Below are 9,500 nucleotides of genomic sequence, written 5' to 3'. Positions count from 1 at the left end.
AATCTTTCTTGTATATAATTCATATCAGCACCTGAATCTGTCAAAGCAATTTCTGTCAAGGAAAACTCTAAAATAATTTCTGTATGCCATTTTTTGAAAATTACTCTGTCAATTATACTTAAGAAATTCTGTCTATCAAATTTATTACTATTGTTTGAAACATTAATATCTATAACTTCTTTATCTGTAGGAGGAACAAGGGGATTTATCATGGGATTAGAAAATTCTTTTATTATTTCTACAATATTATGTTCATTTATATCTGTCAGATTTTCTTCTTTAATTTCTTTAATTTCCTTTTTTACCATTTCTTCTTCTGTCAGTAGAGCTATTGGTTTTATCTTTACACCATCTTGTTTTAATTTCATTTTTACCTTTTCTTTCTTGTCTTTTTCTTTCTTGGCTTTTTCTTCCTTTCTACAATCCGTAATATGGTGACCATATTTCCTGCACTTAATGCAAGCAATAGGTATTTCTATAGTGTCTTTCAATTTTAATAAATATTCTTTCTTGTCTTTATAGTGATTTGGTAGATTTTCTATCAGTTTTATTATTATGTCTTTTTGTTTTCTCCTTCTTTTATTAATCTTAAGTGGATTGGTTGATTTTAACTCTTTCTTTACTAGATCTATCTCTTTTTGACTAACATTAAATATTTCCATTAATTCATTTATAATATTTTTCTCAAATTCTAATTTACTAATTTGTTTAGTAATTCTATTATGTCTGTCACATTGTTTTTTAGTATGTCCATATCCTTTGCATTTATGACAAATAGTACTATTAACATGTCTATCAGTTTTCTCATTATCTGATAATTCTGTAGTATTTAAAACTGTTATGTCTCTTAATCTGTCTGTCTCCATTGGTAAACTTAAAATTTCTATCTTTTTAGCCAATTCTATTAAACTGTGGTTTTCAGTTCTGTCAATTGTTTTAAGTCTCTCATCAATTTCTTCTTTAAAACTATTACTCTTTCTGTCTTTTACTTCCATTTTTGCTTTTACTACACTATCACTATTTGCTTTTTCTTTTAAATTACCATTATTTTTCCTACCATTGTTGACTACTTTTTCACCATCTCTTTCTATCTCTTTTGTATCTAACATCCTACGTAACATTTCACTGTTTTGTCTTTCATATAATTCTTTCAAGCTATCATTATTATATCTAGGACTATCATTTTTTCCTATTTCTTCTTCTAGCTTTCTACGTATAACATCTTCATCTTTATGTCTTTCAAACATTTCTTTCATCTCTTTATCTATCAACTTCTCATGTAGAGATTCTTTCTTGTCTGTCTTTATTAGGCTCTTTTGTCTATCTGTGTCTAGCTCTTTACATATAATTTGTATTGAACTAGAAATTTCTCTATTATTTTGCTTTTCCACCATTTCTTTTAGTCTGTCATTTTCTATAGTACTTCTATCTTTTATACGTGTTACTCTTTCCTTAATAGGGCCAATATCTTTATCAACTAATCTGTCAGTTGCTTTTAATGTCTGTAAATTCTTATCTACAACTTCTTTTGAATTACTATTTATAAACCAATTATCTGTCATAGTTTCTGTAAAAGATGATCTTAGATGGGGTTCAAATTCTATTTCTTTTTTATAATGTGAATTTAAAGCTTTCATTCTTTCATAGAGGTCCAAAAAGCTATCATTTTTCTTTTCAACTTTAGTATATATAGTAGATCTGTCAATGTTTTCCAAGGACTCCAATTTTCTATTAATTCTGTCTAAAAAACTATTATTGTGTTTATTAGTCTGTCGGTTGATTTTATCTCCTGTTAAATTATTCCAATTATTTGTGTTACCATTATAGTTATAATTATCCATTTCACTGTCAGAATCAGAATCTGTTTCATATTCTATATCACTATTTGACCAATTATCATCTATATCTTTCATGCTATAACCTTCATCATAAACTATATCATCATAGTCCATGTTTCAATTAGTGTGTGCCTAGCCTAAGTGTGAACAAGCAAACAGATGATGAGCTGATAAATGTATTTATTCTCTTTCTAAGCAATTAATAATTACTGGCGGAACTATTACTAACCACTGGTATCCTTGCTATCGGGACCACCTCCTCGGGAAACTCCATTGCGGGACCACCCAAACAACGCCTGTCCGTCGGCTACAACAAAGGGGCTGACCAATGCGAAACTATGGTTTGCCAACGAGTCTCTAGGCTGACCAACGCTAACAAGGAGCAAGTAGTGGCTATGTAGTAATATAAGTTCCTAGTAACTTCTTAATTGCAAAGAAATAAAACTCATACACCTACCATCCATGGCTTTGATACCATTGACTACCCAGGATCAAGCCAGCAGTAACTACCCAGGAGTGAGCACAGCAGTAATATAGAAGCATGAACAATGATAAAATAGTTGATAAAGAAGAGAATAGCAAAATAGATATAGTCAAAAATAGATTAAAACAGGGTATGGAATATAAAACTGAAACAAATAAAATCTTACTTGAAAATACTTCTGTCTTTGATTATACTTGAAAACAAACTGTCTTTCTTACAAGCTTTGAAAATAAGAGCTGTCTGAAGAGTTACAAGATTACAATGTAAAATCTGTAAAGGGTTACAAGATTGTCTGTCTGGAAAGGTAAGGCTACAAGATTATCTGTCTAAAGGGAAGGTTACAAGATTACAAAAAGAAAAAGTAAAGTACAAAAAGTCTTTCGGAGAGGGAAAAGGAAAGCTAAAAGTCTATTAAAAAAAAATCAATAATATTTTTTTTAATTTAATTTTATTATTCAATAAATAACATGTTACTTATTAAAAAAATCATTAATATGTTTTTTTAATTATTTTTATAACTCAATAGTTTGGGGAGAGAATTTAAACTCTTGAATGTTTAAATTAAAGAGAACATGAGATGTCAATTGAGTTGTAAGACTCTTGGAATGATATATTTTTAGTTTAGTTTTACCTTTTTGTTTACCAGTTCCTGATTTTGCCGCACATGCTAAGAAGCATATTGCTAATGCTTTTCATATTTCAAATTGCATTACCAGGTTGCATATATAGCTGTGCTGAAGATGATACGCTTAACCCGTAAGGTAAATCTCACTTTGCATGAAATAGTTGTACTTCTATCTAGTGCATGCATCAAGACTGATGGTTTTCTTTTATATCTTGGTGCTAAAATCAGAAGTTGCTGCTACTGGTGATCACGTCAAAATAAGTGTCAGAATCTCCGTTTGTAACATTTGTGTGGTTGTGGGTCTATAATATGCTGTGTTCTATCGCCCCTCTCAGCACCGTCATTATCAGCTACGTCTTCAATAAACCAAATTAAATAATTACAAAGATATCGTGTGTAATTTGAATTTAGTTAATGTTTGAGTGTTCCCATCCTGAACTATTTGTACTCTTACCTTTGTTTGTAACTTTGGTGGTTTTAAGCTGTGTGGCCACTCTCTTTGAGGCATTTTAACATTATTGAATGGGCATTTGACTTAGTTTCAAACATCATTTATAGTCTGCACTCTGCAGAAGATGTCTATTATAATGATTATTGTGCTCAGCTCAGTTACACTATAGCTTCCTCCCAATGTCAGTAAATAAGTCATGAGTATTAAAAACTCAGGATATTTTTTTTTAGGATAAAAATTCAGGATTAATTTATTTAATTTTAATTTGTACACAAGTTAAGTAGTTCAAACTTAATTATATAGTAAACACCACGAGTAAGTTTTTCCCCCTTTAAAAATATATCCTAATAACCAATAACTGAATGATAGTTACAATTATAATATTTGAGTTAATTAGATAGAAATATTTTATTTTATAAACTAATAAAAAATAGATCCATTAATTTATATTGTTAAAAATTATATATGATTTTTACTATGAAATAAATTATTTATATTGTCAACAAATTATATAATTTTTTTTTTTATTGAAACGGTAGCATATATAAGAACTTGATATTTCGTAAACTTATTTAAAAACTCACACAATCCAATTAAAGTTTATATAACTAGTTTCTCAAAAAAAAAAAAAAAAAAAAAAAAAAGAGTTTATATAACTTTATTTTTATAATGTAAACATATAAAATTATATAGGCTAAATTATAAAGTATACTCCCTAATTTTAAATTATTTTCATTTTTCATCTTATAGTTAAATTTTTTTTTCATTTCAATCCTTTAACATGTTTTCAATGTCCTTTTGTCAGCAGTTTGCCTTTCATGCCTTGATTAAAAATCAAAATTAAATCTCTGTTAAGCTTCCACTAATCATTTATCACAAAACAAGAATTACTTATTATTAGCAGATACTACCAGGAAAAAAAAAAAGAAAAAAAAGAAAGAAAGAAAGAAAGAGATTTTATGGAAGAAGAGAAAGAGAGCTCTAACTTAAGTTTCTAAGCAATCTTTGCAGTATGGCCATATAAATATTTATTACATATCTAATGGGTATCTTTTAAATACAAAGTTATCAACATTTATTTATTTATTTTAAACCTCCAAATAGGGTCGATATATATATATATATATATATATTTATACACTTCATATTATTTAAAAATTTTAGCTAAAAAAGTAATACTTAGTTTTATTTTTTTTTTATTCTATTAACTTAAATATATTTTCAATGTAATTCTTTCATCCATATCACACTTTTAAGTGTCATAAGTCGATCTATTTTTTGTTCTGATTTAAAAGTTAAATTGAATCTCTGTTGAACTTTCAGATGAATCATTTTCTATAAATCAAGAATTATTTATTTTTATTAAAAATTACTGGAGAAAAAGCTAAAAGTTTAAAATACACCCTATAAATTTGGTGAAATATCATTTTAGTTTTGTTCATTGCGGTTAAAAAATCTTCGTTCATTTTAATTTTTTTAGCATTAAAAAATTATTTAAATAGTATTTTATTTTTTTAATAGATCATCAGACTATCACTCTATTTTTCTTATTTGAACGTCGTCGTTTCGGTGTTGGCTCCGACCATCAGTTTATTTATAGCGTTTTCTCTAGCAAAATAAAAATGCCACAAAAAATAAGCGATTTTGTAACATTTGTTACAATTGCTACCATTTCAGCCCATTGCAGTGATCTGGGCATAGATTGTGTAGGTCTCAATGATAAGAAAAAACTTTGTGCAAGATCGTGTGTGTGTGACGTGCCTATGATTTTACATGCTTATCTTATGCTTATGGATTCACATCCATGCTATGGTGAAAGCTTAGGGGCTGTTTGGTTTTTTTTTTTCATAACTCCTTACTCGTTAATTTTCGTCACTCATAACTCGTTACTCATTACTCATCACTTAAAATACCTCAATTTTTTAAACCCCACCCGTTTGGCACATATTTTCAGTTTTTCATCACTCAAATTTTTCTACTATTTGTGAGACCCACTGCCTGAGCACATATCAGTGAGTAGCCTACCCACCTCCCTCAACTCTTTTCATTTCATTTTCTGCTCCTTCAGTCACCATTGCCCTGTTACTCTCCCAACACAAACCCGAAGCCAGCTAAGATAGAAGACGATTAGTGTTGATCGGTGTAGTGGCGGTGCTGATTGATGTTGATCCTTCGACGTGTAGTGGCATTGATCAACGCCGATCTCCCACCTTCTCAACCCAGCGCCGATCTCCATGTTTTATCGGTGTTGATTTTTGAAAACCCCAAGGCTTGATTTTTCATAGATCCCTTAAGTTTTATCGGTGAAATTTGTAAAGATTTTTTGTGGGTATTGTTCTATTTGAAAAGTTTGTTTCTTGATTTTTTTTTTTTTATGGGTCTGAGATTGAGATGATGGTGCCAACGGTGGAAATGGAGAAGAAAAACAACAATACCCACACACAAACATCCTACCCAGTTTGTTTTTTCTGCAGATGGGGTTGTGTTTGTTTTGGGATGAGGTTTGTTTCGGAGATTGTTTGAATTGAAAAATTTGATGGGTATTGTTCGAATTGAAAAGTTTGTTTCTTGATTTTGGAAGGATGGAGAAGATGGTGGGTCTGAGCTCTGATCGGTGGTGGTATGAAGAGGCTGTGGATGGGGAGGGTTGAGATTCTTTTGTCTTTTGGTGTGGGAGAGATTTTGCTCTGAAGAAGAAGAACAGATAAAGAAGAACAGAGAAAGAAAGAAAAGTGGAGATGAGAGTGTGGTCTGCTTTAGTGAAGAGTCGTTGAAGAAGGCCTATCAAAAGCAGTGCCTGGGTGTGATGTTGCTCTAACCGTGGGACCCTCAATGTGTGTTTAATTACCAAAATGCCATTGAAAACTGAGTTTTGGAAATTGAAAACACCTAAAATGTGTTTTCAGTTTCCATAACTCACCACTCAAAAATCAGAAAATTGAGTGATGGAAATAAAAACTGGAAAAAAAAAAACCAAACAGACTTTTCAGCCGTGGGACCCACATATTTTGAGTTATGAGTGATGGAAACAGAGTTATGAGTTATGGAAACAGCAAATCCAAAAAGCCCCCAAAACAGCCCCTTAATTTTATTTATTTTTTGATAAACAAAGCTTGATTTGGATTACACCTAATCTTAAAATTCTAGTAGAATGAGATTGTGTGTACTTTGCAAGTTAGTAGGACCTGGAATTGTCTGTAATAGAGTACTTGTACCAAATTTCATAAATAATCAGGTTTCTTCATATATTTATATTTTAATTAGGTCCAACATATTATACTTCTGGTTGATATTAAAGTAGCGTTTGGATACAACTGATTCAAGCAGTGTCGTCTGTGTTTTGGGGTTTTTTTTTTTTTTTTTTTTTTTTTTTTGAGAAAAGCATATCATACTTTTCTAATGGGTCCAGTGCATTGTTCACGGGACCCACAAACATTTTTTTTCAACAAAACTTTCATTAAAAATGGGCCACACGGCACTATTTACACATTTAAAAATTATTTTGTTACAGTGTTTTCAGTTTTCAGCAAAATGAGCGGTATCCAAACATACCTTAAGAGTATTTGTATCAATTTGTGCAAAAATAATTTATGACTATTTTAGTATAAGAACCTACTTTTTTTTTTTTTTTTTTTACATATTCACTTTTCAAAACACCTAAAATCAGATTATCTATTTTACATTACACTTTATTAAAATATAATTTTATTTATTTATTTCTCTTTCTTCATATAGAGCAACCAACATCTACTTTTTTTTTCTTTTTTTAATTCTCACGATATGTAGAGAGGAAAAAAAAAAAAAAAAAAAAAAAAAAAAAAAAAAAAAAAAAAAAAAATCTAAGTGCAAAATGAGTAGTGTTAGTATAAATTTATACCATTATTGTAGAAATCATGTATTTTTACACAATTTTGCATGACTTAATGTGATTTTTTTTTTGGGGGGGGGGGGGGGGGGGGGGGGGGGGCTTAATTGGCTAAAATGTGGTCATTTTTCTGTTATAGAAACACTCATAAAAGTACTCTAATATTTTCATCCATTAGGTGGCATTTAAAAAAAATTATCTAAAAAATAAGTCTTTTTTTTTTTTTTAAAGATAAAAATTATAGATGTTTCGAATATGGATTACTGTTCTCTAAAAAAAAACGTATGGATTAATGTACATTCTACATTGCTTGCTATACATATTTTCTGCATATTTTGTAGTATTACTTTTTTTTGGGCTTCTGGGCCTCCTGGCATAGTGAAGTTTCTTTGCTGAATACCTAGCATTGTGAACAAGGCCGAACTCTAGGCCTAGGCCTAAGGTGTAAGATCCCACATGACCCATTCTTATCTTGTCAGGTCTTATGATACACACACATAATAGCATATTAAATTCACAACTTAAAACTAAAATCAACCTAAAAATAAAAAATTCTATATCCATAACATTTTCATAATAGATCCAAAGTGGTGAGTTATTATTGGCTCTAATTTGAACTCACAATTGAAATTACTTTTTTTATCCATCTGTAATAATCAATAACAACTTGTCACTTGAAATTTGTTATATAAGTGTTGCGAAAATATTGAAAACGTATCATTTCTCTAAAAGATAAGCACAATCAAATTTTTTTCTTTATAGTCTTTACTAAAGTGTCCAGGTTTACCACAGTTAAAGCATTTACCTTTACTTGATCTCTGTTTATCATGTTTTTTAGATGCATTTTTCTTCTTAGTATAGAAATCATTAGGTTTAACAAAATTATTTCTGTATTTTTTATATTTTTTATGGCTTTTATCATGTTTTTTAGCTTTTTGTCTGGAAGGAGCAATAGGAGGCAAGCCATATTGTTCACAGAAATTTCTCATTTAATATTTAGCTTTGCTTTTATTCTTAAATTGGTGTTTTAATAATTTTTCATCATTACACATATTGATACCAAGTTTTTTAATACTACTGAAAATATCACCATATGTTAAATTATCATAATCAATAGAATCATTTTTTCCCATTAATTCTTGTTTTACCTTATGAGCAAAGATAGGAGGCAGACCGTCAATAAACTTTTCTTTCCAATAAGGCTTATGACAATCTTTTCAGAGCATTACTTTGGAAGTAAAAACATCTTGATACCATCTGTAATCAGACATAGTAGGACAACTCAAATTATTCAAATAATCAGAAACACGAGATGAAATATTGGATGGAGTACCAACAAAATGTTTGAGAATAGTATAGATCAAGGTATTAACACCATCAGGAATACCACGACCAATACTTTCATCAAAAATAGGCAAACCTTCATCATTCTTTTTAACAGCATGTTTAATAGACTCTCTGGATTCTTCAGTGATGTATGAATCCCACCATCCACGAAGAGTACCAGAAAAACCAGTAACAAGTAGATTAACAATTTCAGGTTGATCAAGATCATGATTATTTTGATAAGCAATACCAACCATAGACATGTGACTCATTTTATTGATGATTTCTTGTTCAGACAAACTGTCAATATTCCATTCATAAAGCTTATCAGCAGAAACAGAAAACTGGGTTTGAAAAGATCTCTCTTCAAACTGCATATCAGGAGGAGTGGGTTTTAAATACCAGTTTTTAGTAAAAGACATGGGTTTGGAGTTTCCAACAAATCTTTTAATTTCTGCGAAATCATCATCAAAGATTCTTTTTGCAGAAACAAAAGAAACAGTATCCGAATCTGTATTTTCTTCAGAAACAATTTCTTTTTTGGAAATAGTTTGAGCAGTTGGAGTACTTGTAGAAGTACCCTTAATTTTAACCTTTAAATCAAAAAGCATTTTTTCAACAATTTCAAGAGTCTTGGACTGAGAAGTTTTAAACATAACTTTTTCCCTTTGACTAGGTAAATCAATCAAAGGTTTCTCAGTTTTAACAGGAACAGATTTTTCAGAAACAGAAACAGATTTTTCAACAATTTTTTCTTCAATACGGTCAAGCTGTTGACCAATAATATGCAAAGATTAATTAGTAAAATTGTTTTGTTCAATAAGGCTAACAATAGGAGTTTGATCATCAGCAATTTTGAAAGGAGAGGCCTTCACTTCCTCATTTGTCACTTCATCTTTCTTAGTAGTTAT

The 9,500-nt window shown here is 29.9% G+C and overlaps 1 long non-coding RNA gene across 1 annotated transcript; it reads left to right on the top strand.

Annotated features, from left to right (window-relative positions):
• The first annotated feature begins 2,737 nt into the window (after positions 1-2,737).
• LOC126700241 (uncharacterized) lies at positions 2,738-3,362 on the top strand. Its single transcript, XR_007647089.1, has 2 exons — positions 2,738-3,083; positions 3,176-3,362. It is a non-coding gene; the product is annotated as an uncharacterized LOC126700241 (long non-coding RNA).
• The last annotated feature ends 6,138 nt before the right edge of the window (positions 3,363-9,500 follow it).

The sequence above is a fragment of the Quercus robur genome, chromosome 9 (genome assembly GCF_932294415.1).
Source record: "Quercus robur chromosome 9, dhQueRobu3.1, whole genome shotgun sequence".
Classification (NCBI taxonomy): Eukaryota; Viridiplantae; Streptophyta; class Magnoliopsida; order Fagales; family Fagaceae; genus Quercus; species Quercus robur.
This window is presented reverse-complemented; position numbering and strand designations above follow the sequence as displayed.